Below are 23,315 nucleotides of genomic sequence, written 5' to 3'. Positions count from 1 at the left end.
TAAATTGTTGTTTCATGAAAAGATAGATGAGTGTTGACTAAAATAAAATGTGAGCAAGGGGTAAAGGAAAGGAATCGACTACCTCATATTACCAAGGCCGAATGTGTATTGAATTAGGAAGTTATTGAGTAATGTTGTACCTTAAGTGATAGAAAGAGTGAATGCTGGAATGTGATATGTGTGAATTATATTTAAATTAAGGTTTGCTAAGCTAGCTATTAAGGTGAAATGCAAATGTTAGTATTTGATTTGGTAATAATCTGCTTGGGGACAGCAGCAGTAAGGTGATTTGGAAATCGCCATAATTTGTAGGAGTTGAATTAGAAGCTGAGTAAATTATGTCATTAAAGATTGAAGAGTCTATTTTCTTACAAAATAAACTATAAGAACTAAAGAGTTACCGATCTTGAGATATTTGAAGTATTGTGGGGCTGAGTCAAAATGACTACTAGATTCCCTGTTCTGTTTTTAGGAAATCATTATAAATTGTACAAAATGATTATAAGATAAAATTTATATGCTTAAACTCCTTAATGAGTCTAGTTTCAAATGAATCAAATACAACACATTTGGAATTCTGTAAAATGAGAAATTTTATTCGTAGTGAAGAGTGGTCAGATTAGTCAAACAGTGAAACAGGGGAAACTTTAAGAAATATCTGGTATTGATTGGCCAAGCCTAAAATTCTGAAAATTTTATGAATGGAACATATACGAGTCTATATTCAGGGAAAATTAACGGCAAGTGATTTGGAGTTTTGTAGCTCCAGTTATAAATAATTTAGTGACTGCTGCTCAGGGAAAACAGCTCGTAGTGAATATGTGATTTTGTTGTAAACATTAATGAAAATTTGCTAATGAATTATTTAATGATTTTATAAAGCTTACTATAATCTATGTGTGTGAAAGTCGAATCAATTTATATATTATTCTGAAAGTAATACTTGAATAGTAGATTAATGACTATTTTAAAATTTGTTGAACTTAAGCTCAAGAGCAAAGGGGAACTAAATCCGATAAAGGGAAGGAAAAAGTAATTGAATAGCCATTGATGTCGTTCGACAACATCCGAGGTAAGTCTTCGAGTAATGACCCTACTTGAATTATATTGAAATGATTAGTCATCCTATGATGGATAGTCAAATGTGCATAGAGACTATGTTATAAAGCCAATTGAAATCATGCTCTTTGTGTGTGGCTATTGAGCCGAAATTGGAAAGGTTTAATAAATGCTTTGTGTTTGAGCCTTAGTAACGAAAGTGAAATATGGATGTGTCATGATTGTTGATATATATGTGCATGAGCATTTGAATTTTATCCGGGCTAAGTCCCGAAGGCATTTGTGCGAGTTGATATATCCGGGCTAAGACCCGCAGGCATTTGTGCGAGTTGATATATCCGGGCTAAGACCCGCAGGCATTTGTGCGAGTTGATATATCCGGGCTAAGACCCGCAGGCATTTGTGCGAGTTGATATATCCGGCTAAGACTCGCAGGCATTTGTGCGAGTTGATATATATATCCGGGCTAAGACCCGAAGGCAATTGTGCAAATTGATATATCCGGGCTAAGACCCGAAGGCATTCGTGCGAGTTGCTATGCCCGGGTTAAGACCCGAAGGCAATTGTGCTTGTGGTAATATCCGGCTAAATTCCGAAGAAACTTGGGTATGAATGTGAGCGTTTTGTGATGTAATAAATTCAATTAATACGCTCAACAAACCCAAACGATAAGGTATGTTGCATGTGATTCGGAAAAGTCGATTCGTTTTAAGTAGTATTCGTTCAATCGACTAACGAACTTTTGGGCTTTTATATGGGTTGATACCTTGTGTGTGTATATATGTTGACGAATTGTGAAGTAAGCATGATTATGAGAATGTGTATTAATAAAGTGATTCATTTAGCTATGTGAATATAATACTTTAGTTGAACTCTAGATATGGCATGTATAGGACTACCCCTTGTTGTTTTAAGCACTTTTTGTGATGTATGTGTGTACAGCCATGCGAAAATGGCTGTAGAAGTGGAGTATGGCATTAGACCATTTGTGTTTATGTATGTATATATGGTTTCATGATGTGACTATGGTTTGGAATGGAAGTGTTGGGCAAATGATCAGCCATTGGAATGGCTAAATATGATCATATGTGGACCTATGTATGACAAAACCCTAGTTGGTCCATGGTAACCACGAAATAGGTAACGTTTACCTTGAAACAGATGCTGACAGCAGTAGTGGTGTGGATTTGAAAAATCACAAAAATTTTTAGGACTGGAATTAAATAGTGAATAAATTATGTAATCAAACCTTGATGAATCTATTTTCATATGAAAGTAACGAAACAATCATATGAACAGTATATTAAGAGATATTAAAGTTCTTGTGAAACAGGTCCAGAACAGTTTCTGGATCTCCTGTTTCGACTTTGAAAATTTACCATAAATTAACCAGAGATAATTAGGAGTCATACCATATATTTATAGATTCTCTCTGAGTCTAGTTTCTATAGAAACAAACGGCATCAGTATTGGAGCCCTGTACAAGGAGATATCCAAGTCGTAATGGCAAAGGTCAGGGTAGTCGATCCTGTAACATGGGAGACTTGACTAATAAACTGTACTAATTGGCCCAACAAAAATTCTAGAAAAAAATATGTAGATGGGCATATGATCTAGTTTCAGGGAAAAATCACGAAACTGATTTTCGAGTTGGGAAACTCAAGATATGATTTTAAAGCAACTATTACGCAGATTGACAGTGTCTGGAAAATTTTTAAAGTCTGTTAACACCTCGTGTTCGACTCCGGTGACGGTCTGGGTTTGGGGTGTTACAATTGATTGGTATCAGAGCTACGGTTTATCGATTCTAGGACTACCGTAATGCGTTGGGTCTAGCTATACATGCCATTTTATGTGATTATTTGATAGTGTGGTGATTTCTGACATTTGCAAATGTGTTTATTTATAGTAATGGATCCCGATCCCGACCGAGAGGTAGCTGATGATCTTGAGAGTGTAGCGCCTGCTCCTGCACAAGGGACAGCGCCGGCGGACTCTCAACCTAATGCTAGTAACCCGAATGATGAAGCTAGACAAGCTTTCTATAGCGTGATGAATGATTGGTTCAACCAATACATTCGAACTAATACGGCTGTTCCACAACCTCCATTCCCGACAAATACCACCCCCGCACCTACAATACCTCCGGTAACTGACCAAATAAGGTCAAATAAGCCCCCAGTTGACAGAATCCGAAAACATGGGGCTACTGAATTTAAGGCTACGGATAGCGATGATGCCGAGCAAGCTGAACTTTGGTTGGACAACACTATCCGGGTACTCGATGAGCTATCTTGTACACCTGATGAATGCCTAAAGTGTACTATCTCCTTGTTACGCGATTCTGCCTACTATTGGTGGAGTACTCTGACTTCTGTTGTGCCTCGAGAGCAAGTAACTTGGGAGTTTTTCCAAACTGAGTTTCGGAAAAAGTATATCAGTCAGAGATTTGTTGATCAAAAACGGAAGGAATTTCTTGAGCTTAAGCAAGGTTCCATGCCAGTTACTGATTACGAGCGAAAATTTGTTAGACTTAGTAGATACGCTCGGGAATGTGTTTCGTCCGAGGCTATCATGTGTAAACGCTTCGAGGATGGGCTGAATGAAGATATAAAAATGTTCGTTGGCATTCTTGAAATACGAGAGTTCGTAGTACTTGTCGAGCGAGCTTGTAAAGCCGAAGAGCTTAGAAAAGAAAAACAAAAAGTTGATGTGGGAACAGGGGAGTTTCGTAAAAGATCCTCGGGAAAGTCTCTTCAACAGGCATCGAAGAAATTTCGAGATGATGTTGGCCGGTCTAGAGGTACTTCGGGCCTTTTTAGACGAGATCGTGATCGACCCCCTGTGGGTACCCGAGGCACTTCGATCGCTAGTGTTGGGAATGAACGTCGAGACAAAACAGAATGTCGATATTGCGGTAAATGGCATTCGGGGAGTTGTAGATTCCATGACCGCTCCTGTTACAAGTGTGGATCAGTTGACCACTTCATGAAAGATTGCCCGAGGTTGTCTGAACAGAATGTAAATCAGAGTGGGAAACCGGGTGCTACCACTGCTCGAGGTAGACCATCTAGAAATACGGGCAATGCTAGTGGTGGTCAGAGAGGATCTAGAGATGCTACGACCGGATCTGAGGCTCGTGCACCTGCTAGAGCTTATGCTATACGTGCCCGCGAGGATGCTTCTTCGCCTGATGTTATTACCGGTACTTTCACTCTCTTTGATACTAATGTAATTGCTTTGATTGACCCCGGTTCTACTCATTCTTACATATGTGAAACCTTAGCATCCAGTAAGACTTTACCTATTGAGTCTACTGAGTTCGTAATTCGGGTGTCAAATCCCTTGGGTCGTTACGTGCTTGTCGACAAAGTGTGTAAGAAATGTCCCTAGTGATTCGAGGTTCCTATTTTCCGGTGGACTTGATGCTTTTGCCGTTTGATGAATTTGATGTTATTCTCGGGTTGGATTGGTTGACCGTGCATGATGCGATTGTGAATTGCAAAAGCAAGACTATTGATTTGAGGTGCGCAAATAACGAAGTAATCCGAGTTGAGTCTACAGACTTGGATGGGTTGCCAGTTGTAATATCCTCAATGTTGGCCCAGAAATATGTAAGAAAAGGGTGCGAAGCATACCTTGCGTATGTACTTGATGACAAAGAATTAGAAAAGAAACCCGAATCTGTGCCGGTGGTTTGTGAATACCTGGATGTTTTTCCTGAAGAATTACCGGGTTTACCACCTGTTCGGGAGGTAGAGTTTGGTATTGAGCTTGTACCTGGGACTACGCCGATTTTGATAGCTCCGTATCGTATGGCACCAACCGAGTTAAAAGAGTTGAAAGCTCAGTTGCAAGAATTGACGGATAGAGGTTTTGCTCGACCAAGTTTCTCACCTTGGGGTGCACCAGTATTGTTCGTGAAAAAGAAGGACGGAACCATGAGGTTGTGCATTGACTATCGTCAACTGAATAAAGTGACGATAAAGAATAAATATCCGTTACCGCGTATTGATGATTTGTTTGATCAACTAAAGGGAGCCTCAGTGTTCTCAAAAATAGATTTGAGATCGGGTTATTATCAGTTGCGGGTTCGAGATTCGGACGTACCCAAAACTGCTTTCAGAACGAGGTACGGTCACTACGAATTCTTAGTGATGCCGTTTGGGCTTACTAATGCCCCTGCGGTATTTATGGATTTGATGAATCGGATCTTCAGACCATATTTGGATCGGTTCGTAGTTGTGTTCATTGATGACATCTTGGTCTATTCAAGAGATGAGACCGAACATGCTGAGCACCTGAGACTAGTGTTGCAAATGTTGCGGGATAAGCAGTTATATGCTAAGTTCAGTAAGTGTGAGTTCTGGTTAAGAGAGGTTAGCTTCTTGGGTCATGTGGTATCCGCATCGGGTATTCGAGTTGACCCGAGCAAAATTTCAGCCATACTTAACTGGAAGCCTCCAAGAAATATTACTGAAGTTCGGAGCTTTTTGGGACTCGCCGGTTATTACCGACGATTTGTCAAAGGTTTCTCGATGATAGCCACACCAATGACGAAGCTACTTCAAAAGGATGTTAAGTTCGAATGGACGGAGAAATGTCAGAAAAGTTTTGATCAACTAAAAACTTATTTGACTGAAGCTCCAATTTTAGTGCAACCCGAATCAGGCAAAGAGTTTGTCATTTATAGTGACGCATCCCTACTTGGGCTGGGCTGCGTATTGATGCAAGAAGGTCGAGTGGTGGCCTATGCGTCGAGACAATTAAAGCCACATGAGAAAAATTATCCGACCCATGATCTTGAACTAGCTGCCATCGAGTTTGCTTTAAAAATATGGCGACATTACCTATTTGGTGAAAAGTGCCATGTATTTTCGGATCACAAAAGTCTCAAATATTTGATGACTCAAAGAGACTTAAATCCGCAACAAAGACGTTGGCTTGAGTTGTTGAAAGATTACGAGCTTGTCATTGATTACCACCCGGGAAAGGCTAATGTGGTTGCGGACGCCTTAAGTCGGAAGTCATTGTTTGCTTTACGAGCGATGAATGTGCATTTGTCTGTTCTACCCGACAATGTGTTAGTAGCTGAATTAAAAGCCAAACCATTATTGACTCATCAAATTCGTGAAGCTCAGAAAGTCGATGATGAATTGGTTGCAAAACGGGCTGAGTGTGTTCCGAACAAGGAATCGGAGTTTCAAATTGATGATGATGATTGTTTGAGGTTCAAAAGTCGTTTGTGTGTTCCAAGGAATTCGGGACTCATTTCGATGATTCTGAATGAAGCCCATTGTAGCCGAATGTCAATTCACCCGGGGAGTACGAAAATGTACAACGATTTGAAACGTTGGTTTTGGTGGCATGGTATGAAACGAGACATCACCGACTTTGTTTCGAGATGTTTAATATGTCAACAAGTGAAAGCGGAACATCAAGTGCCTTCATTATTACTTCAGCCGATCATGATACCCGAGTGGAAATGGGATCGAGTTACAATGGACTTTGTGTCCGGACTGCCATTGTCAACAAGTAAGAAGGATGCGATTTGGGTTGTTGTTGATAGACTGACTAAGTCGGCTCACTTTATCCCCGTGCGTATGGATTTTTCATTGGATAAACTAGCCGAATTGTATGTTTCTCAGATTGTGAGATTACACGGGGTACCTATTTCTATCGTGTCGGATAGAGATCCGAGATTTACCTCACGATTTTGGAAGAAATTGCAAGAAGCTTGGGTACCAAGCTGCATTTTAGCACTGCTTTTCACCCCCAAACCGATGGTCAATCCGAGCAGATAATTCAGATACTTGAGGATATGTTGAGATGTTGCATCCTCGAGTTCAGTAGTTCATGGGAACGGTATTTACCTTTGATTGAATTCGCTTACAACAATAGTTTTCAATCAAGTATTAAGATGGCACCTTACGAGGCTTTGTACGGTCGTAAATGCCGTACACAATTGTTTTGGACCGAGCTCGGTGAAAGTAAAATTTCGGAGTTGATTTGATTAAGGATGCCGAACAGAAAGTAAAGGTGATCCGTGAAAGTCTGAAAGCAGCCACAGATCGTCAGAAGTCGTACGCGGATTTGAAACGAAAAGACATTGAGTATCAGGTGGGAGATAAAGTGTTTCTTAAAGTTTCACCTTGGAAAAAGATACTCAGATTTGGCCGTAAGGGCAAATTGAGTCCGAGGTTCATTGGGCCGTATGAAATATCCGAAAGAATTGGTCCAGTGGCATATAGATTGATTTTACCTCCTGAACTTGAAAGAATTCACAACGTTTTTCATGTTTCGATGCTTCGACGTTATAGATCTGGCCCCTCCCACATAATTAATCCCTCCGAGGTTGACATTCAATCCGATATGAGTTATGAAGAAGAGCCGATGCGTATCCTAGCTCGTGAAGTGAAGGAGTTGCGAAACAAAAGGGTTCCGTTAGTAAAGGTGTTATGGCTCAAACACGGGATCGAGGAAGCTACTTGGGAAACCGAAAGCTCGATGAAAGAACGATACCCAAACCTATTTACCGGTAAGATTTTCGGGGACGAAAATTTCTTAAGTGGGGGAGAGTTGTGACAGTCCAAAATTGACCCTAGTCGGGAAGTGGTTTCGGGACCACAAAACCGAGTTATAAAAATAATTAATTGCTATGTTCTATGTTTATTATGTGTGTGTACATGCATATGTGGAAGTTTCATTCCCTAATTTTGCCAATTGCATGAGGAATTATTAAATAGGGATCAACATGAGACATGGTGAAATATGATAGGCTAATTTTAAAGGGCTTATTAGTGCATGTCAACACAAGGGTGGACTTGCATGTCAAATTGCCCAATTCCCTTATAGTGGCCGGCCAAGATGGATTGATGATGGGCAATATATTTGTTGAATTTGATATTATAATAAGAAATTGGGTTATTGGAGTTATAATGAATAAAAGAAAGAATAAAAGAAAAAAGAAAGGTAATGAAAACAAAGCTTGTATCCTTGTTTCTTCTTGGCCGATTGTAAAGAGGAAGATAGGAGGGAAACATTCGGTCACTTGAAGCTTGAGAAGGTTAGTAAAAATTTTGTTAGTTTTTGAAATTTTAAGTTTAGTTTAAGTCAATTAGCTAGTTCCATATTAGCCCATTTGAAAACTTGGAATTTTAGATGTTGGTTTGAGCTTTCGGTTGTGGTTGTCAAGGGAGGAAATGAGATTTTGTTTGTCTTCAACAATTGATTGGTATATAAGTGTTAAATGTGAGAAAATTTTGTTTGGGTAATTGTAATAAATAATTAGAGGCTTAATTATCAAAAGGTTTCGGTTTTGATATTATTTTTATAAGCATAATTAGTTCAATTTGATAATAAGGTATGAGGTGATAAGTAAAATTTTCATGGTGGTTTAGGTTTAATGACATTCGGCTATGGTATTTGACAATGGTAAATTTTGTTGTTTCATGATAAAGATAGATGAGTGTTTGAGCTATACAAATAATCATATGTGAGCAATGGGTGCTAAAGGGAAAGGAATCGACTACCTTATTATGTACCAAGGCCGAATGTGTACTTGAATTAGGAAGTTATTGAGTAATGTTTGTACCTTAAGTGATAGAATAGAGTGAATGCTTGGAATGTGATATGTGTGAATTATATGTTAAATTAAGGTTTGCTAAGCTAGCTATTAAGGTGAAATGCAAATGTTAGTATTTGATTTGGTAATAATCTGCTTGGGGACAGCAGCAGTAAGGTGATTTTGGAAAATCGCCATAATTTGTAGGAGTTGAATTAGAAGCTGAGTAAATTATGTCATTAAAGCTTGAAGAGTCTATTTTCTTACAAAAGAAACTATAAGAACTAAAGAGTTACCGATCTTGAGATATTTGAAGTATTGTGGGGCTGAGTTAAAATGACTACTAGATTCCCTGTTCTGTTTTTAGGAAATCATTATAAATTGTACAAAAATGATTATAAGATAAAATTTATATGCTTAAACTCCTTAATGAGTCTAGTTTCAAATGAAATCAAATACAACACATTTGGAATTCTGTAAAATGAGAAATTTGATTCGTAGTGAAGAGTGGTCAGATTAGTCAAACAGTGAAATAGGGGAAATTTTAAGAAAAATCTGGTATTGATTGGCCAAGCCTAAAATTCTGAAAATTTTATGGATGGAAGATATACGAGTCTATATTCAGGGAAAATTAACGGAAAGTGATTTGGAGTTTTGTAGCTCCAGTTATAAATAGTTTAGTGACTGCTGCTCAGGGAAAACAGCTCGTAGTGAATATGTGATTTTGTTGTAAACATTAATGAAAATTTGCTAATGAATTATTTAATGATTTTTATAAAGCTTACTATAATCTATGTGTGTGAAAGTCGAATCAATTTATATATTATTCTGAAAGTAATACTTGAATAGTCGATTAATGACTATTTTAAAATTTGTTGAACTTAAGCTCAAGAGCAAAGGGGAACTAAATCCGATAAAGGGAAGGAAAAAGTAATTGAATAGCCATTGAAGTCGTTCGACAACATCCGAGGTAAGTCTTAAAGTAATGACCCTACTTGAATTATATTGAAATGATTAGTCATCCTATGATGGATAGTCAAATGTGCATAGAGATTATGTTATAAAGCCAATTGAAATCATGCTCTTTGTGTGTGGCTATTGAGCCGAAATTGGAAAGGTTTAATAAATGCTTTGTGTTTGAGCCTTAGTAACGAAAGTGAAATATGGATGTGTCATGATTGTTGATATATATGTGCATGAGCATTTGAATTTTATCCGGGCTAAGTCCCGAAGGCATTTGTGCGAGTTGATATATCCGGGCTAAGACCCGCAGGCATTTGTGCGAGTTGATATATCCGGGCTAAGACCCGCAGGCATTTGTGCGAGTTGATATATCCGGGCTAAGACCCGCAGGCATTTGTGCGAGTTGATATATATCCGGGCTAAGACCCGAAGGCAATTGTGCAAATTGATATATCCGGGCTAAGACCCGAAGGCATTCGTGCGAGTTGCTATGCCCGGGTTAAGACCCGAAGGCAATTGTGCTTGTGGTAATATCCGGCTAAATTCCGAAGAAACTTGGGTATGAATGTGAGTGTTTTGTGCTGTAATAAATTCAATTAATACGCTCAACAAACCCAAACGATAAGGTATGTTTGCATGTGATTCGGAAAAGTCGATTCGTTTTAAGTAGTATTCGTTCAATCGACTAACGAACTTTTGGGCTTTTATATGGGTTGATACCTTGTGTGTGTATATATGTTGACGAATTGTGAAGTAAGCATGATTATGAGAATGTGTATTAATAAAGTGATTCATTTAGCTATGTGAATATAATACTTTAGTCAAAGCCGATTTCATTACTTGAAACTTACTAAGCTTTAAAATGCTTACCCCGTTGCTTTGGCTCTCTGTTTTATAGATTTTGTTCGTTAGCTATCGGATTCGGGATCATCGAAGTCGAAGTCATCCACACTATCAAAGCTCTTTTGGTACTCTTTTAGTTGAACTCTGGATATGGCATGTATAGGACTACCCCTTGTTGTTTTAAGCACTTTTTGTGATGTATGTGTGTACAGCCATGCGAAAATGGCTTGTAGAAGTGGAGTATGGCATTAGACCATTTGTGTTTATGTATGTATATATGGTTTCATGATGTGACTATGGTTTGGAATGGAAGTGTTGGGCAAATGATCAGCCATTGGAATGGCTAAATATGATCATATGTGGACCTATGTATGACAAAACCCTAGTTGGTCCATGGTAACCACGAAATAGGTAAAGTTTACCTTGAAAACAGATGCTGACAGCAGCAGTGGTGTGGATTTGAAAAATCACAAAAATTTGTAGGAATGGAATTAAATAGTGAATAAATTATGTAATCGAACCTTGATGAATCTATTTTCATATGAAAGTAACGAAACAATCATATGAACAGTATATTAAGAGATATTAAAGTTCTTGTGAAACAGGGCCAGAACGGTTTCTGGATCTCCTGTTTCGACTTTGAAAATTTACCATAAATTAACCAGAGATAATTAGGAGTCATACCATATAGGTATAGATTCCTATCTGAGTATAGTTTCTATAGAAACAAACGGCATCAGTATTGAAGCCCTGTACAAGGAGATATCCAAGTCGTAATGCGCAAAGGTCAGGGTAGTCGATCCCTGTAATATGGGAGACTTTGACTAATAAACTGTACTAATTGGCCAGACCAAAAATTCTAGAAAAAAATATGTAGATGGGCATATGAGTCTAGTTTCAGGGAAAAATCACGAAACTGATTTTCGAGTTGTGAAACTCAAGATATGATTTTTAAAGCGACTATTACGCAGATTGGCAGTGTCTGGAAAATTTTTAAAAGTCTGTTAACACCTCGTGTTCGACTCCGGTGACGGTCTCGGGTTCGGGGTGTTACACCTGGTGCCCAGCTCCCATTCACTTTGTTAGCTTAACAAAAGTCGGTTTTTAAAGCACTAAAACGAAACATGGATTTTTAACTTCAATGCGGCACGTCAGATTCGGCCATAACGTCAGGGCTGGGTTTGGGGTGTTACACATATAGCAGATCTAACCTTCAGATGATTAGACTGAAGCAGATCCAAGATGGTTTGGTATCCTTGTACTTACAAGGAACAAATCGAAGACGTAGCTGATTTGGCTTTCATGTGTTCACGTTGAAGCGAATCTAAGATAATTTGCCATCTCTGTACTGTCAGAGAACAAATCAAAGAAGTAGATTTGGCATCTCTGTGTTCGGCAAAGAGCAGATTGAAGATATCAACGTGATAGTCATAAGTTGGCAAAAAGCAGATTGAAGACCATGATTTGATAAGACCGGTCAAATTTGATCTTTCTAAATCTTTGCTCGATTCCCGTTACACAACAATGAGCAAAGAGGGACAGCTGTAATAGCCCAAATTTGACCGGGCTGGAAATAGAATAAAAGAATTAAATAAATAAGTGTTTATTTAAAATGTCCATTAAAGTCCATTTACAAATAAACAAGCCTCAAAGCCTGATAAGCCCAAAGCCATTACACCTGTAACCCAGTTAGCCCAAAAAAAACCATTTACCCAGTTACTACTTAGCAGACCTAAATTAGACCCAAACAACAGTGGCCCAACTGGCCCAAACCATTATACTGAGGCATGAAACCCTAGGGCTTCTGCCTCTCTTTCCCCTTGCAACGCAACAAATTCTGGAAGGTTCGGGGAGCATCTGTCCAGCTCCCCAATCAAGGCCATCACTCAAGGCCCTGCCTCTGTAATCAGTGCCTCACCGACACCACCACCAGACTTCAGGCCTCCATCAACGTTAGCGACCCTTCCATCACCGGATTTCTCGCGAGACATCTGCAAAATGAAAAAACCACAATAGAAAACAGGGGGAAAAATATAGAAAGAAATCAAAAGATTTCTTTCCCAGATTGTAAATCACTTACAAAAAGGTTATAAAAACCCATCTTTTTCTGATTTGTAAGGGAGGATTTTCCAGAGAGAAATATACACATAGATTCATCGGAGTATAGTTTTACTAATTTACAGTACCAGAAGTTAATCAAGAGTAGAGGTGATATATCCTTTATTTTCAATTTTTTTTCTTCGAATAGCATGCAAATACTGATAAGATAAATCAAAAGAACAAACTTACCGTTAGAATCACATCGGAAAGTTGAGACTTTTCGAGTTCTGGCCACCGCATTGGGTGGCGTTGGTGGTGGCGCGTCGACGCATGGGCACGGAGGGAACCCAATGACGGAGACACCACGGCGCTCCGAGGGTCTACCCTCTACTCTCTTTAGAGAGTTTTCTTTTTTTTTTAAGGGCAAGTTTGCAAATGAATTTTCAGGCTAAGATTTGGCTTATATAACCCCTGTAATACGACGTCATTTGGCTTAATTCAATAAGCATTTAAACGGCGTCGTTTCAAAAGGAGAATCCGCGCGTTGACCCGATGACCCGGGGAGGATCCGCGTGTTTTTGGTAATTGGGCAAATTTCCCAATCGACCCTTATGTGTTTTCAAATTTTTAATTTCATTTTGGTTTTTATTTTAATTTAGCCCCAATATTTTATATTTGTTTCAATTTAATCCTAACCCTTTTTTAAATCAATTCCAATGAACGATGTTGTTTTGGGATTAGGGTTTAATTACCAAATAAGTCTTTCGGTTTTAGCATGTGTTTTAATTAAGTCCCCAAATTTTTATTATTTTATAAATTAATCCCAGATTTTTCAATTAAATTCAATTTTAATTTATTATATATATATTCTTTAATTTTAGTTATAAAATAGTATATATTATTATTTTTAGAAAAGATTTGTTTATCATATATATATATTTTTGCATTATATATATTATTTATTTTGTTATATTTGTATTTTTGCTATATGTTATATGTATTTTTATATTATTTATTTTACTATACATTTTTTAGTTTTTATCATATATTCGTTATATATATTATTTGTATATTATATGATTTTAGTATATATCATTTTTATATATATCATTAATTATATTATAAAATATTATTATATTTTATTTATAAAATTAGTAAATACTATATATTTTCTTATATGTATTAATTATTTTACTATATTTTTATATGGAATACGTATTAGAATATTATTATTTTATATATTCTTTATCACATATATTTTATCACTATATGGTTTATATTATTACATATTTTTATTTTTAAATTATATTATATTTTACCATATTTCCTTATTACCTTTATTTTATCTTAAAGTGTACATTACTTATTAATTATATACATTTTTTTTAAAAAAATAAACAACATCTAGTATACTATTTTTCTTATATACTAAGTTATTATACCTTACAATATAATTTGTATATATATATTTTTTTAGAAAAGGGATTTCTTTTTATTGTTCTTACATAGTTTAATATATTTCTAAATAGCTTACTGTTATATTTCATACATTTAATTTGCTTATTTATTTTTAAATTCTCTTTTATTTTGATATAGTTTAATAGGTTAAATTTTGTATAATATTTCTTTTGTATATTTGCATGAAGTTAATTATTTATGGTGGTTAGTATAAGATATTATCGTGTGTACACTGCAATTTATACTTATTGTACTTATTATACATTGTATGATATTTTGCATGGAATAATGATGCGTGAATATTATGATATATGTGTAAAATAATAATGTATATTGTGTAATTTATGCTCTCATTTATTGTTTCCTATACTATATTTGCATGAAATGATAAAGCATGTACATTGAAATAAGGTTATTTTAATATTTTTTTATATGTAAAACATATCATTTTTAAACTAAAAGTCATATTTTATTTAATTAAAAAGGAACTTTTAAAAAAGAGCAAGGCAATGTTTTGAATACTTAGAAATTCGAGAAATAGTGCCCTAAGATGCTGGGTTGCAATTTCTCATTTGTCTAATTATTTAAAATATCCTTTTAAACAAGTTTTATAAATCACGAGATGATTTTAGTTACGAAAGATTAAAGATATCATGTCCAATCATGCTGGATATGATGATTGTACTCTTTTAAAACGAATGAATCTTGATTCTTCTCTCAAAACATCATGGTTTAAATGAAATATCATTTATTTAAATTCTTTCAAATTCCTGACACTAAGACAAGAATTACTCAATTTGGTACCAATTATGGGCGTTACAAGGGTACTAATCCTTCCTCGTACGTAACCGACTCCCGAACCTATTTTCTCATAATTTCGTAGGCCAAAACATTTTATAGTGATCCAATCGCACTTTAAAAGATTGGTGGTGACTCCGTTTTTGTTTTTTTTTCAAAAAAAAAGTCGAACCCCGTTTGTTTTTCAAACCCCTTTTAAAAAAATGGTTTCGACATGTACCAAATAAACCTTATTCACCATACTAAATTTGAAAAGCCGAAAAGCCGAATTTCCCAAGGGCTGAATACTCTTTGACCGAATCTAGTGGAATTAGTATCAGATCTCGAATCTTAGCTCTCTGCCAAATTGCTCTTTAGGTGTTTGCGATTTTAGTAAGTATTCCTCATCCATTGGCTAAGGTTGGCCAAATAGCCATAGTAAGGTAAGGGGACTTGTATTGGATATGAGTCACCTATTATTCTGGTTTTAATAGTTACGATTGGTGCAGATCTAGGAGTTGATCGTGGTTAGTGAAGGGGTTGTTATACTTCTCGCGTATGGTAAGGTTAAGGTGAGATTCTGGCTTTTGGTAAAGTATTCGATAAGTATGTAAGATTAATCTTTGAGTGATATCGATTGTAGGTTTAGGCTAAGGAGATCGCATCACCCTTGCTTACCATGTGTGTACATACACTGCACACACATTATGTATCGGCAAAAGCCGAAATGCCGAAAAGCCGAAAGTTTGGCTACGGTAGTCTTGCAAGTGTGCGAACACTCGTAAGGGGGAGACCGATAGGTTGCCTGAGGCCCACGGGTGATTCTGTGGACTTGGGTTGTGATTTGGCCATATGGGCCGGAATGGGCTAAATGGGCTCGATAGGATAGTGGGCCCATAATAGGCAAAAACTAAATGCTGATGCTATGTGATACGAACTTGTATGTGAGCATGTTTATGAATGTAACTGGGCCTAATGGGCCATATAAATGTGATTTGGGACTAATGGGTCATATATAAGTGATTAAGGCCTAATGGGCCATATAAATATGATTGGGCTTAATGGGCCAGATACACGTATGTGAAATTGTTTGGGCTTCGTAAGGTGTTTTAGGCCTAGTATATGATATCCACATAAGACTTAATTAATATATTGCGACTGTGGACAAGTCAAAGGGTTAAGGTGTGGCAACGAGTAGATGCATGTCTAGGATTGGATCTATGGAGAGCTTGGTACTTAAGCAGTCTTAATGACTCACCTCCTCTTCTCTGGAATCCTACTTGGTGCATAGTGTTCGTTCATCTTAGCTGACGGGACTTGTTAATGGACCAAGGTAAGTGAAAACCGTAATTATGGGAAAATTACTGAAATGCCCCTAAGGGTAAAAATGACCAAAATACCCCTAGGTGTAGAATGTAAGTTTTATGGATGTGACATGCATACATATGATATTCTGCTTAGGTTGCATATGGGTGGGAATTATGGAACGGAGGAAGTATATGAGGATCGCATGGTTTCATGACAATTATGAATTCACCGACGGCTTTTAAAGCCCAATATGTAAATGAAGGTAGTTCTGCAACCGGGTTACCATGGTGTGTGGGCTGGGTGGGTCGATATTCATATCCCTACATGCGGAGCTGGTGTGTAGTGGATGGATAATTTTGATGGGATTGCATGGTATGATTGATGAATGATGTTTTTTTTGAATGCTTGTTTTTGCCGAGGGTTGTACACATTGAGTTTGCGAAAACTCACCCCTTTTTTTATTTTATTTTTAGGTGATGCTCAGTAGAAGGCTCGATGTTTGGAGGGACTCTGGGTGGCCGGCTAGCAAGATAATTTGGACTTGGTTTTTTTAAGCATTTAAGTTTTTATTTCTTTTTAAGTGTGTTCAGACCATATTGTAATAAGGTTTTCAATTACTACTTGAATTATTATTATTATTTTAATTGTAATTACGAGAAGTTGAACATGGATTTCTTAAATTATAGTATGTTTTCTACGTTTCCGTAACTAAGTTTTTTTTTAAATATCAAATAATTTAAACAAGGCTTTCATAACTGAAAGGTTTTTTTTAGTTAATTAGGGTTTTTTTTAAGAAGGTTTTCAATGAAAACACGGTTTTCACTAAAACACTTTAATGTAACATGCCAGATTCGGCCATAACATCTGGGCAAGGTTTGGGGTGTTACACAACCCTTTCTCACATATTTCTGAGCTAACATCATTGAAATCACTGCTGGCAAGCCATTCAGATCATCTGATTCAATCCAGATAATCTCATTATTCTGACATCTCAAATCAATCATATTTCTTTTGTAATTCACAACAGCATCACCCAGCGTTAGCCAATTCATACCCAGAATTATATCAAATTCATCAAATGGTAATAATATCAAATTGGCCTGAAAGTAATTATCCCGAATCATCAATGGACAGTTCTTGCATACTTTATCAACTAACAGGCACTTACCTAAGGGGTTTGATACTCTAATCACAAATTCAATAGACTCTACAGGAAAAGTCTTTCTGGATACTAAATTCACACATATATACGACTGAGTTGATCTTGGATCTATCAATTCAATAAGTTTAGTATCATAAATAGTTAAAGTACCAGTGATAACATCTGGAGATGATGCTTCATTGCGAGCGCAAATAGCGTAGGCTCTTGCAGATGCTCTAGCATCATATCTCACAGCAGAGTCTCTAGTCGCTTTCTGGCTACTACTCACATTTCCCATGTTTCTGGGTGGTCTACCACTAACTGAAGTGTTACTCAGCCTCACATTCTGTATTGTATCTTGTTCAGGCAACTCCATACAATCATGGATAAAATGATCCAGTGATCCGCATTTAAAATAGACCCGATCATTCAATCTACAATCACCGGGATGAATTTTTCCAAAATGTTTACATTAGAGTCGGTTAGGTCACACTGCCAACACTAGCAATCGAAGTAGCTAGAGCTTTGAATCTCGACTGTTGTCTCACTCGATCTCTATTTGAATGCCCCACAGATGCATTGGAATGATTAAACGAGTCTCAGAATTTCTTCGATGCAGACTGATAAGATTTACTAGTTGATCTCTTTCTCAAATCTCTTGCTTCAAATTCAACTTTTCTCTTTTCTTTGCTGAGATATTCGGTTTTACAAGCCCTTTCAACTAACACAATGAATTCTTTTTATTTCCAGAATCCCAACTAATAGCTTTATATCTTTGTTCAATCCATCAACAAATCGTTTACACATGATCTCTTCGGTAGAAACAAATTCCCGAGCATATTTGCTCAATCGCACAAATTCTCTTTCGTACTCAGTTACAGTCATTCGACCCTATTTCAATTCTAGAAACTCATTATGCTTCTGATCAATGAATCCCTGGCTTATGTACTTCTTTCAAAACTCTGATTGGAAAAGCTCCCAGGTAACTCGTTCTCTAGGAACCACCGAGTCAACGTTTTCCACCAATGATATGCATTATCTCTAAGTAAAGATACTACACACTTGATACATTCATCTGAAGTACATGACAATTCATCAAATACTCTGATCATGTTCTTGAGCCAGAACTCAGCCCTCTCAGCATCATCATCAACTGTAGCCCGAAACTCTTCAGCCCCGTGTTTACGTATGTTATCTACTAGCGGCTTACTCAACCAAATCGAATCTATCACTTGTGGCTCAATTGGGACTTGTTGAGGAACATGTGGGGGTGGAGGTTGTTAAATAGCCAGATTTGTTCGAACGAACTCCATGAGCCACTCACTCATCATTTGAAAGAAGGCTTGCTTAGCCTCTCCCTTTGGCTACTAGAAATAGGCCTAGAATCGGTCGGCACTGCCCATTGAGCGGGAGAAGCTGCATTACTTTCCACATCGTCAGCTATGGCTCGATCGGGATCCATTTTCTATATAAAAACACATTTTTAATTGTCAGGAATCATCACAGCTAGACTCTCACACGTTACGTTAGTCCTAGAATCGACTAAACCGTACCTCTAATACTAATTAAATGTAACACCCCTAACCTATATCCGTCGCCAGAATAGGGTTACAAGGCATTATCGGATAATACACATCATTCATAGACATTTATACAATCATAATCGAAATCCATTCATCTCATTCACATTGTCCCTTATAAGGTCCTACGAAACCTTAAAACATGCTTAGAGCCGATTGATCCATCTCAAGAGTCAGATTCATCATCAAGACTGGAGATCTCCCTTCAAGTTCCTTCAAGAGTTCTGGTTTTCTTATGTTTTGTTATATTTAAGCTTTTGAGATGTTTTCTTTCTTAAATATGAACTAAACCCCTTAAATACCTAACGGGAATGAAACCTAAGACAGATCTCGTTATTATTATCTGAATTCTATGATAAATATTTGACTTGTTATTAATTATGTGTTCTTAATTCATGTTTTAATATTCCAGGATATTGATTCAAGTTAACACTTGTTCAAAGGAGGAATAGACCCTGTTTAAGTGTAAGATTGCCATAGTTAAGCAGAGTTGATTGCGCGCCTAGAGATAGGGTGACAAGATTTTGCTAGATTAGGGTGAAACCTAATAAGAGAATCCATAGATCGAGTTAATGCAATTCTAGGGTGTTAATTAGAAAGAGATTTCAATTATTCAACCTAGGGTTAGACGTTATTAGTCTTGAGAGAGATAATAATATAACTTTGGGATTTCTACGGATCAAGTCAAATGAATAAATCGTCTGATTCAGAGTCAAATAACAAGTGAAGTCTAAGTAGATTTTCCTTAGGTATTGTCTCAATCAATCGAATTTTCCCAGAAGTATTTTCCCGAGTTTCTTTTTGTGCATTCTTAGTTAGTAATTAGATTAGATAACCAAACCTCTTAATTTTTAGGCTAGATAATAAAAAGGAAGTAAATACTAGTACTCGTAGTTCCTTTAGGTTCGACAATCCGGTCTTGCTGAACTATACTTCTGTTCGATAGGTACACTTGCCTTAATCATGATAATAAGTTAGTCTTAAGAATGTTTCATTTATAAATTTTTAAAACATGTTACGAATATCACGCAATCAAGTTTTTGGCGCCGTTGCCGGGGAACTAGGATATTGGGAACACTCGATTTTTATTACTTTAGCCATTTTACTTTTATTGCAATTTAAATTTTGATTTTCTTTTCAAATTCTTCATTTATTTTTTTCTAACAGGTTTTCTAGTTTATGACCAGAAGAAACCCGTCAGGACCACTACTTTTTGACGGTGAGATCGACCGCACAGTTCACAGAAACTAGAGAGAAATAAGGCAAAGCCTAAGATACACAAAGGACGATACTTCAACCATAGCCCAGGGGATGGCTGAAAACCAAGAAAATCCACTACCTCCTGCGACTGCTGTTGATCGAGTAAATCAGAATCCTGCTCCACGCACTATGTATGATTATGCTAAACCTAATTTAACAAGAACTGAGTCAAGTAAAGTTAGACCTGCTATAGCTGCAAATAATTTTGAACTGAAACCTAACACAATTCAAATGATACAATAGTTTGCTCAGTTTGATGGTTTGCAGGACGATGATCCTAATGCTCACTTGGAAAATTTCTTAGAATTTTTCGATACCTTTAAAATTAGTGGCATTTCTGATGACACCATTCGCTTTTGGTTGTTTCCCTTTTTGTTAAGGAATAAGGCTAAACAATGGTTAAGCTCGTTACCACGAGGGTCAATCACTACTTGGGAACAAATGATCGAAAAGTTTTTATTAAAATATTTTTCGCCGGCTAAAACAACCAAATTACATAATGATATCTTTTCTTTTGTACAAATGGATTTAGAAAAACTCTACGATGCATGGGAGAGATACAATGACCTTTTGAGAAGGGGCCCTCACCATGGGTTACCGCTTTGGCTATAGGTTCAAACATTTCATAATGGCCTAAATCCTTCGACTTGGCAAATGATTGATGCAGCCGCTGGAGGAACTATCAATAATAAGACACCTGAGGCGGCTTACGAATTTATTGAGGACATGTCACTGAATAACTATCAGTGGCAAGTTATGAGAACAAAGTCGATGAAAGCAGCCGATGTTTTCAACCTCGATGCGGTTACTATGCTATCTAACCAAGTAGAACTCTTAAATAAAAAGATTGACGATTTGTGTGGTTCTACTCAGGTACATCCAGTGATGGGGTGCAATTCGAATGGAGGAGGAGCACATACAGAATATCAACCCTTCAACCCTAGCATCGAGGAGGAACAAGTCCAATATATGGGTAACAATAGCACTAGACCCCAAAATAACCCATATATTAACACTTATAATGCAGGTTGGAGGAACGATCACAATTTCTCGTGAGGCGGTCAAGGAAATCAAAGGCCACAACATCCTCCGGGTTTTCAACAACCATCTTACTAGCAAGAAAAGAAGTCGAACTTTGAGGAGATGCTAACCAAATTCATCTCGGTGTCAGAAACTCGTTTTCAGAATACTGAGACAACACTTAAAAATCAACAAACATCAATCCAGGGGCTCGAAACTCAGATTGGATAGCTCGCTAAGTTAATTTTTGAATGACCACAAGGTAGCCTACCAAGGAACACTGAATCTAACCCATGGGAGCAACTCAATGCGATTGCCATTCAAGATGAGGAAGGGTTAGTTGCAAAACCAAGGCCAGAAACGATGGTAAGCAAAGGTAAGAATGAGGTAAGCCAAAATGATCCAAAGCCGGTGGGTACAGAATATAAACCTCATTTTCCATATCCCAATGCAACAAGGAAAGACCGATCAGACGAACAATGGTAAATTCCTTAAACTTTTAAAGAAACTACATATAAACTTACCGTTTATTGAAGTCCTTTCGCAGATGCCAAACGCAGTCAAATTCTTAAATGAGCTTTTAACAAATAAATGAAAGTTGGATGAAGCGCTGCATGTGGAATTAAATGCAGTTTACTCAGCCATATTACAGAATAAGTTACCCAACAAATTGAAAGATCTAGGGAGTTTTACGATTCCTTGTTTAATTGGTAGTTTAGATGTTCATCATGCATTGGCTGACTTAGGGGAAAGCATTAATGTTATGCCTTATAAAATGTTTAAACAGCTAGGTCTTGGAAAACCCAAACAAACTAGGATAAGCATTCAATTAGCTGATAAAACCAATAGATTTCCTAGGGGTATCATTGAAGATGTTCTTGTTAAGATCGATAAATTTATATACCCAGTAGACTTTGTTGTTCTAGACATGGAAGAGGATAGTAACATACCTTTAATTTTAGGACGACCCTTTTTAGCGACTGCTAGAACCATTATTGATGTTGGTACAGGTGAACTCACAATTCGTGTGGGAGACAAAACAATCACCATTCAAGCTTGTAATTCGAGTAACACATCAAAAATTGAAGGTGGTTGTATAAATCATTCTACTAGTACTGATCACGTGGTGAAACCTTCTGTATAGGAAACAGTTACAAAGAACGTATATGAGCCGTGTTCAGACAACAACAAGGGACCTATCTATAAAGAATGAAGGCTACAAATTGAGGAGCTAGATGAATGGCAGACACAGAAATCGAAAACACCCGATAGGCTGAAATCGAGCCAGGACGAGCTCAATACCTCACCAAATCAACTTAAGGTTGGAGACAAAACACTACTAGATGCAGCAGATCCTCGCATTTCTACTTCTGAAACTAATGAAGAAATTCCTCTTACGGTACTCAGTATTTTTCCATATGGTACAGTCGAGGTAAATCACCCCAAATTCGGTACATTTAAGGTAAACAATACTCGTCTTAAACCTTATGTTCATAAAATTTATAGTAGGGATGAGGAGTGTAAGCTCCTCGCTCCACCTTGGCTATGCAAAAGCGAGGTAAGTCGAGCTTAGACTATAAATAAGTGTTTCTCAAGAGGCAACCCAAGCATTAACAGTGTTAATTTCTTTAAAATTTTAATTTTTAACATCTAACATACTAACCAAATCATGAAACGCAGACTTTCTAAAGACCACACGGCCAGGCACATGGGCGTGCATTAGGTTGTGTGAAAACAGGGCAAGATTTTTTCCCCAACATGGGATACGATAAATTGCCATGTCCGTGTGACATGGCCGTGGACGAAACTACCAAAACAACACGGGCGTACGACATGCCCGTACCTTGAAACCGTGGTTGAAACTGAGAATGTAACACGAGCATGCGACACACCCGTGCCCTCCAGTCGTGGTCGACACTGTTAAAACAAACACGGGCGTGGACTTATGTAAATGGGCGTGGGAGAAGCAAATGAACCAAGACATGGTCGTGCTATAAGGCCGTGTGCGGCCACACGCCCAAGCCACAAGGCCGTGGGCCGAATGTCAAACGCACCCAAATTAAAAATTCGCGAAACGCACGGTCAAAAATTAGGGCAAACGAGCCTGTCCCACGGCTGTGTGCCCCAAAATCTATATAAACCCCTCACTATTCATCATCTCCCTCCCCAAAAATCCCTAACCCTAGCCGCTGCAACTCCACACGCCTTACCCCCAAGCCCGTGCGCCGCTTACAACACCGATTTCGACGCCCCAAGTTCCTTCTTTTTGCATTTGTTTACTCTTTTCTCTCTATTTTCTTTA

The 23,315-nt window shown here is 37.4% G+C and overlaps 1 non-coding gene across 1 annotated transcript; it reads right to left on the bottom strand.

The window, feature by feature from the left end:
* Positions 1-20,483: 20,483 nt before the first annotated feature.
* Positions 20,484-20,589, bottom strand: LOC121210202 (small nucleolar RNA R71). Its single transcript, XR_005905326.1, has one exon. It is a non-coding gene; the product is annotated as a small nucleolar RNA R71 (small nucleolar RNA).
* Positions 20,590-23,315: the final 2,726 nt, after the last annotated feature.

Source organism: Gossypium hirsutum, chromosome A11 (genome assembly GCF_007990345.1).
Source record: "Gossypium hirsutum isolate 1008001.06 chromosome A11, Gossypium_hirsutum_v2.1, whole genome shotgun sequence".
Classification (NCBI taxonomy): Eukaryota; Viridiplantae; Streptophyta; class Magnoliopsida; order Malvales; family Malvaceae; genus Gossypium; species Gossypium hirsutum.
The sequence above is the reverse complement of the archived record's forward strand: the minus strand, read 5'-3'. Positions and strand labels throughout refer to the sequence as shown.